The sequence below is a fragment of the Hypanus sabinus genome, chromosome 3 (assembly GCF_030144855.1).
Source record: "Hypanus sabinus isolate sHypSab1 chromosome 3, sHypSab1.hap1, whole genome shotgun sequence".
NCBI lineage: Eukaryota > Metazoa > Chordata > Chondrichthyes > Myliobatiformes > Dasyatidae > Hypanus > Hypanus sabinus.
Window position 1 is genome coordinate 170,040,579 of NC_082708.1, and position 19,752 is coordinate 170,060,330.

Genomic DNA, 19,752 nt, shown 5'->3' on the forward strand with positions numbered 1-19,752 from the left:
AAAGATGTGCTTGGTAGTGGGATCCTGTTGGAGATGGCGGAAGTTAAGGAGAATTATACGTTGGACCTGGAGGCTGGTGGGGTGGTAGGTGAGGACAATCCTGAGTGGAGTGGCGGGTGGATGGGGTGAGGGCAGATGTGTGAGAAATGGGAGAGATGCATTTGAGAGCAGAGTTGATGGTAGAAGAAGGGAAGTTCCTTTGTTTAGAAAAGGAAGACATCTCCTTCGTCCTGGAATGAAAAGCCTCATCCTGAGAGCAGATGCGGCAGAGACAGAGGAATTGTGAGAAGGGGATAGCATCTTTGCAAGAGACAGGGTGGGAAGAGGAATAGTCCAGGTAGCTGTGAGAGTCTGTAGGCTTATAGTAGGTATCTGTAGATAGGTCGTCTCCAAAGATGGAGACAGAAAGATCAAGAAAGGGGAGGGAGGTGTCGGAAATGGACCAGGTAAATTTGAGGGCAGGGTGGAAGTTGGAGGCAAAGTTAATGAAGTCAACGAGCTCAGCATGCGTGCAGGAGGCAGCGCCAATGCAGTCGTCGATGGGTTCAGGAACAATTATTGCCCTTCAGCCATCAGGCTCTTGAACCAGCATCGGTAACTCACAACGATGAACTGATTCCACTACCCACAGACTCTGCAACTCATGAGTCTACAAGTCATGTTCTTTGTGCTAATTATTTTTATTTGCACAATTTGTTCTCTTTTGCACATTGGTTGTTTGTCAGTCGTTACTTACATATGTATTTTTTCATTAATTCTATCATATTTCTTTATTTGTAAATTCTTGCAAGAAAATGAATCTCTTGGTAGTATATGGTAACACATACATAATTTTGCAATAACTGTACTTTGACTTTGAGAACACGTGTATCATCTTGCAAATCTAAAGTTTGAAAATTGAATATTAGAGTGATGGGAAGCAAAAGATGCTGGAAATGGGGAGGGGGTAGAGAAACATGGTAATACTCAGCTGGTCAGGCATAGAAATAGAGTTACTTTTTCAATGTTTGCTCTGGTTCTCTGTTCGGTGATGTTGCCTGGCCTGTTAGATGTTACCAGTATTCACTGTCGGAGGCGTTGCTGAACTTTGTGAAGCAAAGTGGTATCTGGTGGAAATACAAATCAAATTTGGAAGTGTACCCATGTCACTTAGTCACAGCAGGAGATGCATGAGAGGGTGTGACAATGAGTGTGGTGCAGAAGCTGAGCCAGTAGAAGCTGTGATAGAATAGATGCAAGATTCTAATTGAGTCAGGAAGTGAAATCTTTGCTAAAAAGTGGAAAAAAAAAGTTGACCCAGTTTTCTTTGAAAGTGACTCAGAAAACCAACAAATAGGTTAAATGTGTAAGTAACATGTAAATATGAATCACTGCTTTTCATCAAGGGGATGATAGGATGACGTATCGAAGTGTATGACATATACCTGTGACGTATTCAGAATTGGATAAATCAGCCCCGTGTCTTCTAGCAGCTCTCCATGTCCGTTGTATTTCTCCACATGCTCTGCACTGCCTGAGTGAGAAGCAAAGAAGTGCTCATTGCAGACTGGGGTCTTATGTTTCTTTGCTGGCTGCAAGAAGCATCAGCTGTCACAACTCTCAGCTGTGTCATCCTTGTTCAAACCAAGCAGAGGGCTACCTTGAATACCCTTGACAGTGGAATACTTCCTGTGGATGTTACTGTGTGAATTGGGACCAAAGTATTGTATACAGCAAGACCTGATAACTGCTCAAAGGTAGATATTTATGATGGAGCAGATGAAATTTCTCCCTGTGGTACCTTCCTGGAACCCTTTCTGTGGAAGAAACAAACACCTTCTGCAATGACTCTTGCTGAGTAAAAATACAAATCTCAGCTAATGGGTTACGTTGTTCAGCTTGAAGTTTCTGTAGAAGTGGGCAGACCCTATTTGTTAGTGCAGTTGAAAATTATTAATTTCTGCTCACCAACCCATTAGATTAGTACCATCAAATTGGAAGAAAGTATAAGGGGGGGGGGGTATTAGTGAATTCTGAACACGGAGAGTGCTGGGTATGTGGAAGACCCTGCCAGGGTGGAGGTAGATCCACTTGGGCCATTTAAAAAACTCTCAGATAGACACGTGGATGATAGAAAAATGGAGGGCAATGGAGGAGGGGAAGGTGAGGTTGATCTCAGAATAGGTTAAAATGTCAGCACAACATCGTGGGCTGATGGACCTGCACTGCACTATAATATTCAATGTTCTAAGGAAGTCAAAAAAGCTGCAAATTCTGAAATTAAAACAGACGATGCTGGAAACACCTTGAAAGGCAGGTAGTATCTATGGAAAGTGAAACACGGTTAAAGGTTTCGATAAAAGATCTTTCAACAGAAAGAATGCATGCAGTGAATTCTGCAGATGGGTCAAAATTACATAATTGTGTTGGAACCTCTCTGGTTCTGACAAAAGTCTTTTACCTGAAATGTTACATTTTCCCATAGATACTGCTTCACTGTTTTCAGCATTTTCTATCTTTTTTCCATGCTGAAGAGTTCAGTGAGAATCTGAGTGGGTTTTGTGAAGTCAGGTGCCGTGCTACTTTGCTACCAACAGCAGTGTTTCTGATTGATTAGAAAGTAGTCCACACGTTTATTCCTGCTACCAAAGTTCATGACCATACACTTCCTGTGCATTGTATTCCATCTGCCACTTCTTTGCTTATTTGCCAAATCTAAGTCCTTCTGCAAACTCCCTGCTTCCTCAAAACTACTTGCCCCTCAGCCTATCTTCATATCATTTGCAAACTTGGCCACAAAGCCGTCAATTCCATCATCCAAATCATTAACCTACAAGGTGAAGAGAAGCGGTCCCAACACCCAACCCTGGAGAACATTACTAGTCACCAGCGGCTGTCCAGCAAAGGCGTGTGCGTTGGAACATGGTACCTTATCTCAATACCAGCACCTCAGTAGTGGAGTACTGACAATGGGATGGTAATGTAATGGGATTCTCTGTAACAGGGTAGTGAGCGGTGTCAAGTACATCAAAAAGCTTGTACGCAGCTTGTGATGGGCAAAGGCTCTACCATGCAAGAACATGTATTTTTTAAAATTTTATCTTTTATTTTGAGATGCAGCATAGAAACAGGCCCTCCTGGCCCATGTGCCATGATGAGTAAAGCATTTCAGGATGTATATTGTATACATTTTTCTGACATTAAATTGGAGCTTTGAACCTTTGATGTGCTCACACTGCCACACTCATGTTAGCAATAACTTAATAACCAGTACATGTTGGAAATGTGGGAGGAAGTCAGGGCACCTGGAGGAAATCCACATGGTCATGGAGAGCACATACAAACCCATCACAGAGAATGGATGAAATTGAACTCCTGGCGCTGTAGTTGTGTTTCGTTACTGTGCCAACCATTTTCAAAATAATGAGCGACTGCAAAACTCTGAGATTCAGAACCATTTGGTTTCATATTGAAAGCAATAGAAAACCTGCAGGTGCTGGAAATCCAAGCAACACAAACAAAATGCTGGAGGAACTCAGCAGGCCAGGCAGCACCTATGGAAAAGAGTACAGTCAACATTTCGGGTTGAGACCCTTCAGCAGGACTGGAGAAATTGCTGCCCTCAACTGCATCTCTTCCATTTCATGCCCATCTGCTCTCACACCATCCTCCTGCCACCCTACCAGGGATAGGGTTCCTCTTGTCCTCACCTACCATTCCATCAGCTTCCACATCCAGCACATAATTCTCTGGAACTTCTGCCATCTTCGGTGGGATTCCACCACCAAGCACAACTTTCTCCCTTCCACTTTCTGCTTTCCACAAGGATTGCTCCTTATGCAACTCCCTTGTCCATTTGTCCTTCCCCACTAATCTCCCTCCTGCTACTTACTGGATGCATTATAGAAAGTAATTATGAAATCTAACAAACTAGGCTAGGAATTTATTCCCTGTAGCATAGGAGAATGAGGGGAGATTTGATAAAGGAATACAGAATTGTAAGGGGTATAGATAGGGTAAATACAAGCAGGCTTTTCCCACTGAGGTTGGGTGAGACCACAACTGGAGGTCATGTGTTAAGTGTGAAAGGTGAAATATTTAAGTGGAGCCTGAAGGGGTAACTTCTTCTCTCAGAGGGTGGTGCGAGTGTGGAATGAGCTGTCAGTGGAAGTGGTGGATGTGGGTTTGATTTCAAAATTTAAAAGAAATTTGGATAAGTACATGGATGGAAGAGGTATGGAAGGTTATGGTCCAGGTGGGGGTCGATGGGATTAGGCAGAATAAGAGTTCGAAATGGACTGGAAGGGCCCAAGCATCTGTTTATGTGCTGTAGTTTTCTATGACCACTAAAAACTTCAGGCTCATGGATTAGAAGCCAATAGAAGCCCAGCATTAATGGTGGGAAGAATAGATCATTCATCTTCCTGCCACAGCCCATTCCTTCTGCCCGCCCACCCCAATCGACCCCTGCCCTTCAGTGGCAGGGCCTGCAAATCACACATTGACCCCATCTGCCAAGTTAAACCCCAGCGAAATAAATCATCTTCAACTCCAAAGGACTTTTTAAGAAAAAAGAGGCGGAACAGTAGAAGGATAGGCTCTTTGGCCCATGATTTAAACTATCCAAAATCAATCTAACCCTCCTCTTCCACAAAGCCCTCTATTTTTCTTTCATCCCTATGTCTATCTAAGTGCTTCTTAAATGTCCCTGATGAATCTCCCTCCACCACAACCCCTGACGTTGTGTTCCATGCACCTACCTCTCTCTGTGTAAAAAAAAACCTGCCTCTGACATCCCCTCTATATTTTCCTCTCAACACCTTAAAGTTATGTCCCCTTACATTAGCTATTTTTGCCCTAGGGAAAAAGTAACATCTCTGGTTGTTCACTTGATCTATGCCTCTTATCATCTTGTACACCTCTACCAAGTCACCCCTCATCCTCCTTCACTCCAAAGAGAAAAGCCCTAGCTGGCTCAATCTGTCCTCATAAGATATGCTTTCCAATCCAGGCATCATCCTGGTAAATCTCTGCAACCTCTCTACCGCTTCCACATCCTTCCTGTAATGAGGCGACCAGAAGTGAACAGAATATTCCAGGTGTGGTCTAACCATAGTTTTAGAGAACTGCAACCTTACTTTGTGGCTTTCAAACTCAGTTCCCAAACTAATGAAGACCAACTTGCCATGTGCCTTCTTAACCACCTTATCAACATCTGCTGTAGCTTTGAAGGATCTATGATGGGAACCCCAGAATACCTCAGTTCTGCTGTACTGTTAAGAATCCTGATATTTATCCTGTATTCTGCCTTCAACTTCATCCTTCCAAAGTGAATCATTTCACATTTTTCCATATTGAACTCTGCCTGCCACTTCTCAGCCCAGTGCTGCATTCTATCAATGTCCCGCTGACAACCTTCACACCATCTATAACACCAACAACCTTTGTGTCATCTGTAGACTTACTAACCCTTGCAGCCACTTCCTCATCTAAGTTATGTATAAAAAAATTTAAAATGTCCCAGAAAAGATCCCAATGGAACATTAGTATCGATCTCCAGGCAGAATACACTCCATAAACACGTTCCAGACTGGCAGAGTCATTCAAAGGGCAGTCTCAACATACTACCACTTTGGTTATGTCATGGTTGATTGGGATTAGTTATTATCCAAGATTAATTTGAATTGGCAATTACTCTTTGGTGGAGACACAAGAGAATGCAGATGCTGGAATCTGAAGCAACCAAAAATCTGCCGGAGGAGCTCACTGGGTTGAACAGCTTCTGTGGGACAAAAGGAATTGCTGTATCAGGTCAAAACCAGGTGCTCTAATGTAGTGTTTGACTGGAAACTTCAACACTTCCTTTCCTCCTTGACTGCTGAGTTCCTCCAGCAGGTTGTTAAATAGATTATTGCCTTGGTTTTACTTGCATGTTGTTCTCAGATTTTACATATCAGGTTGCCAGTCACTGTGTAAAATGTGGGGTGAAGATCAGCATTCTTTAAATGAATGGGAGACAGTGCAGGAGTATTATATTCTCATCAGAAGGCACTGATTTAGCAGCAGTAATTAAACACTTTAATAAGCAATTTGTGCTCTTGAATGGAAATGTATTTCCCCTAAGTATGTTGACTTTAATTAAGTTGTCAGTATATTTGATGCTAAAACATTAATTTCTGATTAATTGATCAATCAATGTTATACTTGAAGACTGGACTGCCTGACATTAATATCAAATCAATTCCATTATTATCCACTGTTAATTATATTTCATATAGTTTCCAATAAAAGGACTGTGAAAAGCTATTACATTCTCATTACTGTGCTAGGAATTGATGTGGTAGGGAGTTTGGGCATTAAATTGGTCCATATTTGAACTGATGGCACATCAATTCATTAAGGGTGGTAGCAATGTCAGCAGTGTCTCTGAGACTTCAGGAATGTTGTACCAAAGGTACACTGGGCAGAATGGCCGCATAGTGGTTAGCGTAGCACATTACAGTGCTAGTGACCCAGGTTCATTTCCCACTGCTGTCTGTAACTGTGTGGGCTTCCTCCCACATTCCAAAGATGTACAGGTCAGTAGGTTAATTGGTCACATGGGTGTAATTGGGCATTGTGTTCCCATTGGGCCAGAAGAGCCTGTTACCAAGCTGTATCTTTAACTAAAATAATAAAGGGGTTACCTCCTTGAAAAGGAAAGAGAAATGGGACAGAAAATAGTGAAAGGACTAAACTAAATTAGGAATAATTGTAGCAGCAGAAAGGGAAATAATAGATAGGGAAAGAAAGATATTGAGTTAGTCAGAAGAAAAATAAAGGAAATATGGGAAAACAAAGAGCATAAGAGACCTTTGTAAGTCTGTTGTATTTGTGAATTGCTCTGTATTCTGTTGAGGGCTTCATGAACAAATATGTATATTTATTTTGCTCATGTGCAAACACCCTTGGCTCATCGAGATCAGGACAACATCCACATCTATTCCAATCAGGAACAGAGGAACATTGGCCATAGGTGCATTATAACACCACTTTCAATAAAACATAGCAACAGTGAGGCAAGACAAGCCAAAGTCCATCTAAATTACCTTGCTCTACCCCGGCCAGTATACAATCCGGTGCTAATGGAATTATTGATTACTCACAGTCATCAATCTCATCATAGTTTGGAAAATGCATAGAAACAATATCACAGTGGTGGGCAAATTTAAGAAGCACTTTTAAGAACCTACCAAACCAACTAAACTTATTGGATATCCGACTACTCATGTACATTCCATAAAAGCACAAGTTTACGGATTTAAAAATCAACCTCATTTGCATTTGAAATTTCAAAGTAAACTATCTCTCATTCAAATGAGAGATCCTTTTTTGAATGTTGGAGCAGGTTTGAATCCACAAAGTAAAACCAAGTGTGGATTTAGGATAGGCACAACATGCTTTGAGGGGCTGAGAAAAACAGTTTCAAAATTACTCTTTTTCAGTCCATTGAAGTCAATGTGAAAGAGGCTACCGATTGATAAGTGGAACATTCTGGTGGCCATACATTTTAGTTCTAATTCGCATTGTTGTTTCTACATGTTGGTCCATGGCCTCTTGTGCCAAGACAAGACTACCTTCAGGGTGAAGAATTAGCACCTTATATTCTGTCTGGGCAGCTTCCAATCTGATATCATGTATACTGATACCTCTTTCTGGTGAAATAAAATCTCTTCCCCGTCTTCCTCCATACCCCACTCTGGCTCTTTACCTCTTCTCACTTTCCTATTACCTCCCCCTGGGTCTCCTCCTCCTGCCCTTTCTCCAATGGTCCACCCTCCTCTCTTATCAGTTTTCTTCCTCTCAGCCCTTTATCTCTCCTTATCTTTCTTGCCCTTTATCTTTCCTGTCCATCTGGCTTCACCTATCCCCTTCCAGCTTGACCTGCTGAGTTCCACCAGCACTTTGTGTGTGCTGCAATTGATTAGATTGTTTTGCACTACTGCACAGAGTCGATAACTGACCCTCAGGTTCAATCATATGTTAGATTTCTTTTCCTGATGGATATTGTTGCCTGAGTTATAGAAGACTGAATTAAAAATAAATTACAAAGAAATCATTCGTAGAATCATTAATAAAAAATAAGAGCAGGACGTGGCCAAGTTGCTCTTACCATTTGCATCACTCAGTCAGATAACTACAGATTTATTACCTCATTACCATTTTTCATGCTGGTCATACATCCCAAGATATCTTATAAACATTGAAAGGGATGTGGCATCACTGACAAGATCAACAATCATTGTAGATTTTTGTGAGTGGTTAATATTAGAGTATAGGACGTAGAACGGTACAGTGAAGGAACAGGCCATTCAACCCACAGTGTAGTGATGAACCAGCTAAAAAGCAAATCAAAATCACCCAAACACTAATCCCTCCTACCTATCCCTCCATCTTCCTTACATCCATGCACCTATCCAAGCATCTCTTAAAAGCCTCCAATGTATTTGCCTCTATCACCATACTAGAGAGCAGACTCCAGGCACGCACAACTCTCTGAGTAAAAAACTTACCCCTCACATCCCCCTGAAACCTACTCCCTCTCACCTCCATTGCGTGCCCTCTGGTATTAGATTCTCTGTTAACTCTATCTATGCCTCTCATAAACTTGTAAACCTCTATCAGATCACCATCCAGCCTCCGACACTCCAGAGAAAGCAACCCAAGAGCCAAGGAACAATTCTGAGTGAGGTTGGAGGTGACATCAGATGCACGTCAGCTCTGGCAGGGTTTGCAGGACATTGTTTCCTACAAAGCAAAACCCAACATCATGAATGGCGATGATGCTTCAGTACCAGATGAGCGCAGCACTTTGAAAGGGAGAATAAAGCTAAAGCTATGAGGATCCCTGCAGCACCCAGTGATCCTGTGATCTCTGCCATGGTAGCTGATGTCAAGCTGTCTTTTAAGAAGGTGAATCCTCTCAAGGTAGCAGGGCTTGATGGAGTACCTGGTAAGGTTCTGAAAACCCGTGCCTACCAACTGGCTTGAGTATGCAAAGTCGTTTTCAATCTCTCACTGCTATAGTCTGAAGTTCCCACCTGCTTCAAAAGGGCAACAAATATTCCAGTGCCCAAGAAGAGCAGTGTGAGCTGCCTTAACGACTATTCTGCAGTAGCACTCAAATCTATGGTGATGAAGTGCTTTGAGAGGTTGGTCATGGCAAGAACGAACACCTGTCTCAGGAGGACCTGGACCCATAGCAATTTGCCTATCACCACAATAGGTCTACAGTGGATGCAATCTCAATGGCTCTTCATGCAGCCTTAAATCACCTGGACAATGCAAATACCTTTGTCAGGATGCTGTTTATTAACTATAGCTCAGCATTTAACACCATCATTTCTAAAGTAATGATCAAAAAGTTGCAGAACCTGGGCCTCTGTATCTCCCACTGCAACTAGATCCTCAGCTTCCTAACTGGAAGACCACAGTCTATGTGGATTGGAAATAATATCTGCACCTGGCTGACAATTAACACTGGTGTTCCACAGGGATGTGTGCTTAGCCCATTGCTCTACTCTCTCTACACCCATGACTATGTAAGTAGGCATAACTCAAACAGCATCTAGAAATTTGGTGATGATATAACCATTGTTGGCAGAATTTCAGATGGTGATGAGAGGGCGTACAGGAGTGAGATATACCAGCTAGTTGAGTGGCGTCACAGCAACAACCTTGCACTCAATGCAGCAAGCCCGAAGAGCTGATTGTGGACTTCAGGAAGGATAGATGAGGGAACATAAACCAATCCTCGTAGAGGGATCAGAGATGGAAAAAGTGTGCAATTTCAAGTTCCTGGGTGTCAATATCTCTGAGGAGCTAACCTGGACACAACTTATTGATGAGGCTATAAAGAAGCCTATATAAACACTTGAAAATTTCTACAAGTATACCATGGAGAGCATTCTGACTGGCTGCATCCCTATCTGATATGGGGGGAGGGGCCTTCTGTTCAGACCAAAGTAAGTTGCAGACACTTGTAAAATTAGTCAGCTCTATTGTGGGTACCAGTTTACTTAGGAAGTTAGCGTTCATCATTAAGGATCCCATCATCCAGGACATGCTCTCTTCACACTGTTACCATCAGAAAGGAGGTACAGAAGCCTGAAGGCACACACACAACAATTCAGGAACAGCTTCTTTCCCTCTGCCATCCAGTTTCGAAATGGAAATTGAACCCATGAGCACTAACTCACTACTTATTTATTTCTGTTATTTTGCACTACTCATTTAATAAACATATAATACTTAATACAACTCAGTTTTTTCTCTATTTATTTATCATGTATTTTATTGTACTGCTGCTGTAAAGTTAATAAATATCACGACATATGCCGGTGATATTAAATCTGATTCTGATCATGATTCTGAGATAAATGAATAAATAATGTAGAAACACTAAATTGCGCATCTAGGTAAATAAGTGCTCATCTGAACTATCCTAAACTACACACAACTACAATGCTGAACATTCAGTCACTCTTTAACTTAACTTGTACTCCACTAGATCTCCTCAAATTATAAAACTGAACAACTAAGCATGCTACAAGCAAATACTTAACTATACAAATGAGGGCGGTGGGGGGCATCATGTCTGTAATGTTCTTCCCCAATGGTCCCCTCAGCTACCCCTTGAATTTGGAACCAATGAAAAGTCAGACATAGCTGGAGGAACCAATAAAATACTCATGGAATTCATGAAATGCTTATGTTTTATTGAAAATGATGTTTTGGTCTGATTTTCCTTCATAACAGGGAAAGCTTACTCTGTTCTGGTGCATTTGTGCTATGCTCATCTGATAAATATTCCAACCACTCCACTTGGAAGCACAGAGGTGTCAGGAATCTCATTATCTGCCAAAATCACACTGGAGATTATCAGTGTCCATTTAACCATTCTCCGCTGCGAGAGACTGGCTTTGCTCGACACCAAAAAACAATAAATAACCTGACCTGACATTGAATAGCTGCAGACATACCCTTTAAATGGAAATGGAATTTTTAAGGGGGAACAGATCAAATAAATCTCGAAACTCAATTTGCAAAGGTTGGGTCTCCATATCAAGAGGTTAGAGTCCAAAAGAAATGGAACCAAACCCTCTAACAGTGAAGCTGTTAAAACTTTACCCAAGTTTGCAACTTCCTCCAGAAAATAGGTTTCAATAGATCATTTTGACTCTGAAATTGATAGATTATTAACCAAAGGTTAGAAGAGAGATGGGACCCCAGTTTATTATCACATCCAAAAAATGTAGTCTCCATATTTCCGGCATTCTCTCAAGACAGCACTGTGTTGATAGCTGGGCTATTGTGCTCAAGTCTGGAGTGGAATTAAACCCATAAACATCTGAAATCTTGTTCTCTTTTGATTCTCCATAATCTTTACACCTGGGGAAATGGGCTTTGTCCTGGGCTATTTGAAAACCAATGGGCAGGAGAAGTTATCTTTGGGTTTCAGTAGACATGGTTAGCTAAGCCAAGCCCCATCAAATCATTTATGAAATGTTCTTTTATTCTGGAAAATGCTAGAATTTTAGACTGGTGCACATGGCAATAAACTTGACTTTGACTTCTGACTTGATGTATCGGTCTGTATTGGGTTTTGAGTGAGTTACACCTGAACTTTAAAATTCTCATCCTTGATTTCACTGTCTCGTTCCTCTCAATCTCAGCAAATTGCTCCAGTACTCCTCTAATTGTGGGATACTCAGTTCCAATGAAGAGGCATCAGATTGCTGGAATTCCAGAATAAGTTACCATAAGACATAGGAACAGAATTAGGCCATTTGGCCCGTTGAGTCTGCTCCACCACTCAATCTTGGCTGATCCTTTATTCCCCTCCTCAGTCCCACTCCATGGCCTTCTCCCCATGTCCAATCAAAAATCTATCAAGCTCTGCCTCAAATACACCCAATGACCTGGCTTCCACCAATGCCAGTGGCAATAAATTCCCCCAAATTCACCACCCTCTGGCCAAAAAAATTTCTCAACATCTTTGTTTTAAATGGACGCACCCCTCTATCCTGAGGCTGTGCTCTCTTGTCTTAGACACCCCAACCATGGGAAACATCCTTTCCACATCTACTCTGTCAAGGCCTTTCAACATTCCAAAGGTTTCAATAAGATCCTCCCTCACCCTTCTAAATTCCAGCAAGTACAGACCCAGAGTTATCAAACATTCCTCGTATGATAAGCCTTTTATTCCCGGAATCATTCTTGTGAACTTCCTCTGAACCCTCTTCGACGCCAGCACATCTTTTCTTAGATGAGGAGCCCAAAACTGTTCACAATGCTCAAGGTGAGGCCTCACCAGTGCATTATAAAGCCTCAGCATCACATCTCTGCTCTTGTACTCTAGACCTCTTGAAATTAATGTTAACGTTGCTTTTGCCTTCCTCACCATCAATTTTACCTGCAAGTTAACCTTTAGGGTGTTCTGCACAAGGTCTCCCAAGTCCATGTGCATCTCAGTTTTTTGGATTTTCTTCTCTGTTTAGAAACTAGTCTGCACATTTATTTCTACTTGCAAAATGCATTTTCCAACATTGTATTTCACTTGCCACTTTCTTGCCCATTCTCCTAATCTGTCTAAGTCCTTCTGAATCCTACCTGTTTCTTCAACAATACCTGCCCCTCCATGAATCTTCATATCATCTGCAAACTTAGCAATAAAGCCATCTATTCCATCATCTAAATCATTGATACACAGCGTAAAAAGAAGTGGTCCCAACACTGACTCCTGCTGAACACCACTGGTCACTGGCAGCCAACCAGAAAAGGATCCTTTTATTCCCACTCGCTGCCTCCTACCAATCAGCCAATGCTCTAACCATGCAAGTAACTTTTCTATATACCATAGGCTCTTGGTAAGCAGCCTCATGTGTGGCATTTTGTCAAAGGCCTTCTGAAAGTCCAGATATACAAAATCCACTGCATCCCCTTTATCTATCCTACTTGTAATCTCCTCAAAGAATTCCAACAGGTTTGTCCGTCAAGATTTTCCCTTAAGGAAACCATGCTGACTTTGTACTACCTTGTACTGTGTCTCCAAGTACTCCATAACCTCATCCTTAATAATTGACTCCAACATTTTCCCAACCGTCTTATAAGTTGAGAATGGAAACAAGTCGGGAGAACACACACCAGTCCTCATTGAAAGAGCATGGGAAAGGGTGAGATCTCAGATGATCTATCCTGGGCTGAGCATATTGATGCAATCACAAAGAAAGTATGTCAGTAGTGCTTTCTCATTAGGAATTTGACCTGATTTGTTATGTCATCAAATATTCTAGCAAATGTTTACAGATGTAGAAATTTCTACATATTAAATATTTAAAGAAATTTGGCTCTTCTATGTACGGTGGAGAACATTCTGACTGGTTGAATCATCTTCGGGTATGGAGCCTCCAATTCTCTGTATTGAAAGAGGCTACAGAGGTTTGTAGTCTCAGCCAGATCCATCACTGAGGATATCCTCAAAAAGCAGTGCCTCAAGAAGGCATCAGTAAGGACACTCACCACTCGGGACTTGCTGTCTTGTCATTATTACCTTCATGATGGTGGTACAGGAGCCTCAAGTTGCACTGTCAGTGTTTTAGGAACAGTTTCTTCCCCTCTGCCATCAGATTTCTGAACAGACAATGAACCTATGAACACTACCTCACTATTCACTTTTGCACAATTTGTTTTAAATTTTTTTTATTATTATAATTAATAGTGATTTTTTAATATCCTGCACTGTGTTGAGGCCACAGAACAACAAATTTCACAACATATGTCAACAATATGTTGAAAGAGTACAGAGAAAATTTACAAGGATGTTGCCAGGTCTTGAGGACTTAAGTTATATGGAAAGATCGAATAGGTTAGGATTTTATTCCTTGGAACACAGAAGACTGAGAGGAGATTTGGTAGAGGTATACAAAATTATGAGAGGTATAGATAGGGTAAATGCAAGCAGGCTTTTTCCATTGAGGTTGGATGGGACTACAACTAGAGGTCATGAGTTAAGGGTGAAAGGGTTAAAGGGGACATGAGGGGAGACCTCACTCAGAAGGTTGTGAGAGTGTGGAATGAGTTGCCAGCGCAAGTGGTGCATGTGAGCTTGATTTCAGTGATTAAGTGGAGTTTGGATAAGTACATGATGGTAGGGGTAATGGAGGGCTATGGTCCCTGTACAGGTCAATGGGAGTAGGCTGTTTAAATGGCTCAGCATGGACTGGATGGGCCCAAGGGCCTGTTTCTGTGCTGTACTTTTGTATGACTTTATAATAATAAACCTGATTCTGACACTCCCAAGACTGCCACTACCACCACCAAGGTTTCGTCACTAGGACACGAAGACTTGCTTTCATATTTAACTTGAAATTATTCCAGAATTTTGGTGATTTGATGTCCCTTCATTTGCACTGTTTACCGTTTACCTGCGATGCACACTTAAAATGCATTTGAATTATATTTTAACTTATACGTGCTGTGTGTGATATACGTATTGTGGGTGCACCGTGATCCAGAGGAACATTTTCTCGTGTGATTGTATTTATGTGCAGGCAGATGACAATAAACTTGAACTTGATTATCCAGCTCCTTGGCTTGCTCCTCCCATCCCAAGCCACTTTCTGAAGTTACCCCGTGGAACCCCAGACCATCAAGTGAACTGCATAATCTTACATGCATCACCCACCAACATATTTTTCCAAGGCCTGCTTTCCATTCCCACTAGTGAATTACATGAAAGCTGGGCGAGAGAGGAGACAATGTACTGGATTCAAAAACAGCTAGGATTTAGAATATCACAAACACTCAGTCAGAGAGGCAATACCAGTTGAGAAAATGATAACATTGGTTCTGGGATGGCACACCTTCTTGGAGTTCTGGGTTCTGACAAGAGCTCCAAATCTCAGAATGTCATCTCTCCTGTATCTCTCTTTACGGATGTGTCCTGACTTGCTGATTACTTGCAGGAATTCCTGCTTTCTTTGGTGTCAGATTACTGTTTGGGTTTTTGTGCAAGAAGCTCTCTTTATGTATGGTAACTGAGTGGTTCCCTGGTTTGTGATGTGTTAGCCTGCCAGCTTGTCTGTATCTCAAAGGTGATCTCCTCAGTCACAGCCTCTATTGGTGTTATGAGCTGTAATTAGTATTCACTACAGAGCTCTCAGAGTATTTCTGTGCACACAAATATTGAAGCAATAGAAACAGAATTCAAACCAAGACCTGTGGATTCTTACAGCAGAGATGTAAAGATGGGATGAAATTTGCTTGATTGTACTTGATCATAGATATGAACTCTTTCTGCACAATTCTGTTTAAACAGGACATTGATTATAGTAAGGGTATAACAAGAAAACGTCACAAAGAGACATTTTAAACTACCAGGCTTGTTTTCTCCATATCTGTGTGTCTGTGCTGTACACCCACATTCCAGGCCATGGTCTCTTCTTGCTGCTTCCATCATGAAGCTGGGACAGGTTCAGGAACAGTTGTTATGCTTCAACCATCATGCTCCTGAACCAGCATGAATAAGCTCAACTAATTCCTCAACTTATGGTCTCGCTTCCAAAGTTTCTACAACTCATATTCTCAGTAATGTTGATGTACAGATGTACTGTATGTATTTATTATTAATTATTGTATTTGCACAGTTTGCCTTTTGCACATTGGTTGTCAGTCTTCTTGTATAGCTTTTCATAGATTATAATTGTATTTCTTTGTCCTACTGTGAATACCTACAAGGGATTGTTTTACTATGTTATATTGAAGGCCCTTTTGTACATACTATTTATAATAAATTATTAAAAATTGCACATTTAGACAAAGATGTAATGTAAAGATTTTTACTCCTCATGTATATGAAGGTTGTAAGGAATAAAGTAAATTCAAGAAAATTAACATTAAGCTAGTATATGGTGACATATGCAGTTCTACGCAAAAGTCTTTGGCACATGTAAAAATTCTGTAAAGCAAAGATGCTTTCAAAAATAGTGAAATGAAAAATTTTTAAAGAATCAAAAAATTACTATAAAGAGCAGTAAACAGAAAAAGAATGAATCAAATCAATATTTGGTGTGACCACCCTTTGCCTTTAAAACTGCATCAGTTCTCCTAGGTGCACTGTTGTACAGTTTTATAAGAAAGTCGGCTGGTAGGTTGTTCTAAGCATCTTGGAGAATTTGCCACTGTCCTTCTGCAGACTTTGGCTGTCTTGCTTGCTTCTGTCTCTCCAGACAGCCTCAATGATGTTGAGATCAGGGCTCTGTGGAGGCTGTACTATCTGAGACCATATAAAGCAAGGATTTCCAACCTTTTTTCTACCATAGACCAATGCCATTAAGCAAGGGGTCCGTGGACCTCAGGTTGGGAGCCCCTGACATAAAAAAATCTTAGGTGCCTAAGACTTTTGCATAGTACAGTGTGTACTTTGATAATAAGTTAACTTTTGAACAAACATAAAAGAACAGTAGTCACGATGTATCGTTGATGCTAGTCATGCTTCAGTGGGAGGCAAGAGACTGCAGATGCTGAAACGTGCAGCAACAAATAATCTGCAGGAGGAGCTCACAAACTCATCTCACAAACAGTCTGACAATTTAGACGCAGTGGGAATGCCAAGAGATGGGACTGTTGAGGTACATAAGTGCATCACTCGTCTATCTTTGTATCTGCAAAGTTTGAGGAGCTACAGGAAGATGGGAAGCAGGTGAGATCCAAGACTAGATTCTTGGGTGACACTTGACATTCAGATATTAGCTTTAGAAGAGAAGGCACTATTGGTAATTCTCTGATGATAAATGAACAGCTATGGATAGAACTACCAGAATTGTTCCATCCACTTCTCTGAGGATCGTCACCATGTCATGGTGAAGAGGCTTGTGAGTTTCTGTGATACCAAGAGTTTATCCATCCAGCACTTAGCTCCTGGTAGGATCACTCATGGCGGTAAGGTCGTGGGGGAGGTTCCAGACACAGCAATCCAACCAAGATCTCGATGGAATTGGTGGAAGATGATGGCACAACACAATTGCAGTGAAGGTGGAGGAAGACTGCAGCAGTGAAGTTTTCCTAGTTTTTGAGTAACAAGCTGAGTACAGGTATCGATTATAACCGCTGTTTCAATGACAAACTCTGCCATCTTCTTCGGGATGATGCCTGGGTAAGTCAAGTCCAGTGGTATTTATACCCTCGTAGTTTGTTCCTCCTAATTGGTTAGTCATCATCCAATCAGATTTCCGCTCTCCCACCTTAATTACAATCACATTTCAGTTCTTACTTAGAGCGAGGCCTTGGTCTTTGTTAAAATTCTTTTCCTCTAGTTTTATTTCAACGGCTTCCATTACCAGGTGATCCCAAAAGCCATTGGTGTGGCACAGTGGTATTGTGCCACCGAAGTCAATCTTGTGAAAGTCACGTACATGTGTTCTTTATTAAGGGAATCCAACCTAACATCCTGGATTAAGTCCCGTGGCAATCAGAGAGTTCTGAAGGGAGCAGACTGTGAGGCCTGGAAATTCCTAGTCATGAGCTGGCCAGAATACATGGATCTCAAGTCCCCACTGTAGACAACCCCTATGGAGAACATCAAACTCAACTCAACTGATCATGCTGCTACATTAGTTACATCTCACAAAACAGTGGTGGAAAGGATGGTGTGTTGTGGGCTTGGATGTATCAAAGATTGCATTCTGGTTGAGAAAGACAAGGACGAATGGGTTACCTTTGCAACACACTCAATGGATGTCATCCACAACTTTTCAAAGTATTGTAGCAGGAGCAGATAACTGCTTTAAGCAATTCATGCAAAGAGTTTCAGGCAGTCTTATACACCCAGCACTTGGCAGATGAAAGGGGTTTGGATGCTTGGGTAGTAGATTGAGGGAAGAGTGTCTTATGGAGAGAAAAGAAGTGGTGAAGTTGATGGTCCTGAAGTACACTCTTATCATTGCATGATGATCCAAATAACACGCTGTTTTTACATCTGGGAGCTTAAGGTAGCTCAGCTGGATTTACTGGTAGCTCCTTCACAATTCTCCTGTCTGTAGGGACAAGAGCTGTTTATAGACAGTCAGCATCAACACCTCTCTGCCAAGCATTTAATTACTTGCAGCGCAATTCATGTCTCACTCTGAAAGTTGTTTTCAATCTGAATCCTAATGGGAGGGTGGCATGGTAACGTAGTGGTTAGGTCAATTGCTTCACAGTGCCAGTGATTACCCATTGCGGTTCAATTCCTGCAGCTGTCTGTAAGGAGTTTGTATGTTCTCCCTATGACTGGGCAGGTTTCCTCCAGGTGCTCTGTTTTCCTCTCACATTCCAAAGTTATATGATTTAGTTGTGGGCATGCTATGTTGGCAGAAAATACATGTTACATATTGTAACACATGGTTATTTAAATTACTATCACCTTCCTGTAGCTTGAACCAGTCTAGCCATTCTCCTCCAACCTCTCTCATAAAAATGCATTGTTACCCAGAGAACTGCTGCTCACTGGATTTTTTTTTGTTTTTCACACCATTCTCCGTAAACTCTAGAGACTGTTGTGCATGAAAATCCCAGGAGATCAGCAGTTTCTGAGGTACTCAAACCACCCTGTCTAGTACCAACAATCATTTCACAGTCAAAGTCACTTAGATCACATTTCTTCCCCATTCTGATGTTTGGTCTGAACAACAATTTGAACCTCTTGACCATGCCTGGATGCTTTTATGCATCGAGTTGCTAACATGATTGGCTGATTAGGTATTTGCATTAACAAGCACGTGTACAGGTGAACCTAATGAAGTGGTCAGTGAGTGTACGTTTCAATGTATGTGTGACCAATGAAGTTACCCTTTAATGTTGCAGTTGCTGTAATTTATGCAACATAGACTTCAGTACTAATTGCAAACAATGCTCGATGAAATACACCGTTTGTCTTTCTAGTGAATTAATAGTACAAGTGCTTTCCCTTTGCCTGTGTTCCGAAGTGACCATCGATTTTAGTCAGATGAGCTGTCTGGTCAGCTGTTTGAACCTGCGTGCTGTAGGGCGAGAGAGGGTTTGTTTTGAAAGTGCTTACAGTGTAATGAACCAGAGCAACAGGATCAATGGCTGACCTTACTCACCTCTGGCTTGGTGACTGCTGCAGCTCCAGGAAATGAGAGTGTGATAAGAACTGGGGTCAGCAAAAGGGTTAGTCATTGATTGTATGAAGTGATGTTCTAGTAATTCGATCCTTTGTAGAACTGCCCAGAGCAAATTAATGGAGCATTAATTTTACTGTGCTCAGGGTTAGTCTTTATCCATTCTAACACTGACAATCAGTTCCAGTCATTTTAACCGGGGATTTGCCAGATACTTTAGACTGAGCAGCAGAATTAGGCCGGTTGGCCCATCGAGTCAGCTCTGCCATTTGATCATTCAGAATCATTTTCATGTATTTATTGCGTGTACCTTGAAATGTGCCCTGAAATGCACTGTTTGCGATAACAACCAACACAAGCTGAGGATGTGCTCAGGCTGCCTGCAATCGTCGGTACACATTCGGGCACCAACATTGCATGCCCACGATGCTCTGCAGCACATAACATTGACAAAGGCAAAGCAAGACCCTTTCCTCCCTCCCACCACTCACACACACAGACAGTCACCCAACCACAGGACAGGCCTCCAGTCTCCAGGCTTTGGCCTTTGTTCTTCAACTTCCGGACTTATGACTGACATTGAGGCTTTGATCTTTGGTATGGACCCCTGGAG

General features: G+C 41.7%; 1 long non-coding RNA gene across 1 annotated transcript in view; it reads right to left on the minus strand.

Annotated features, from left to right (window-relative positions):
- Positions 1 to 726: 726 nt before the first annotated feature.
- LOC132391906 (uncharacterized) overlaps positions 727 to 19,752 on the minus strand; it is a 199,582-nt gene continuing 180,556 nt past the window's right edge. Inside the window, exon 9 of the long non-coding RNA XR_009511383.1 lies at positions 727 to 1,513. This is a non-coding gene — a long non-coding RNA (uncharacterized LOC132391906). The remainder of the gene's footprint in view (positions 1,514 to 19,752) is intronic.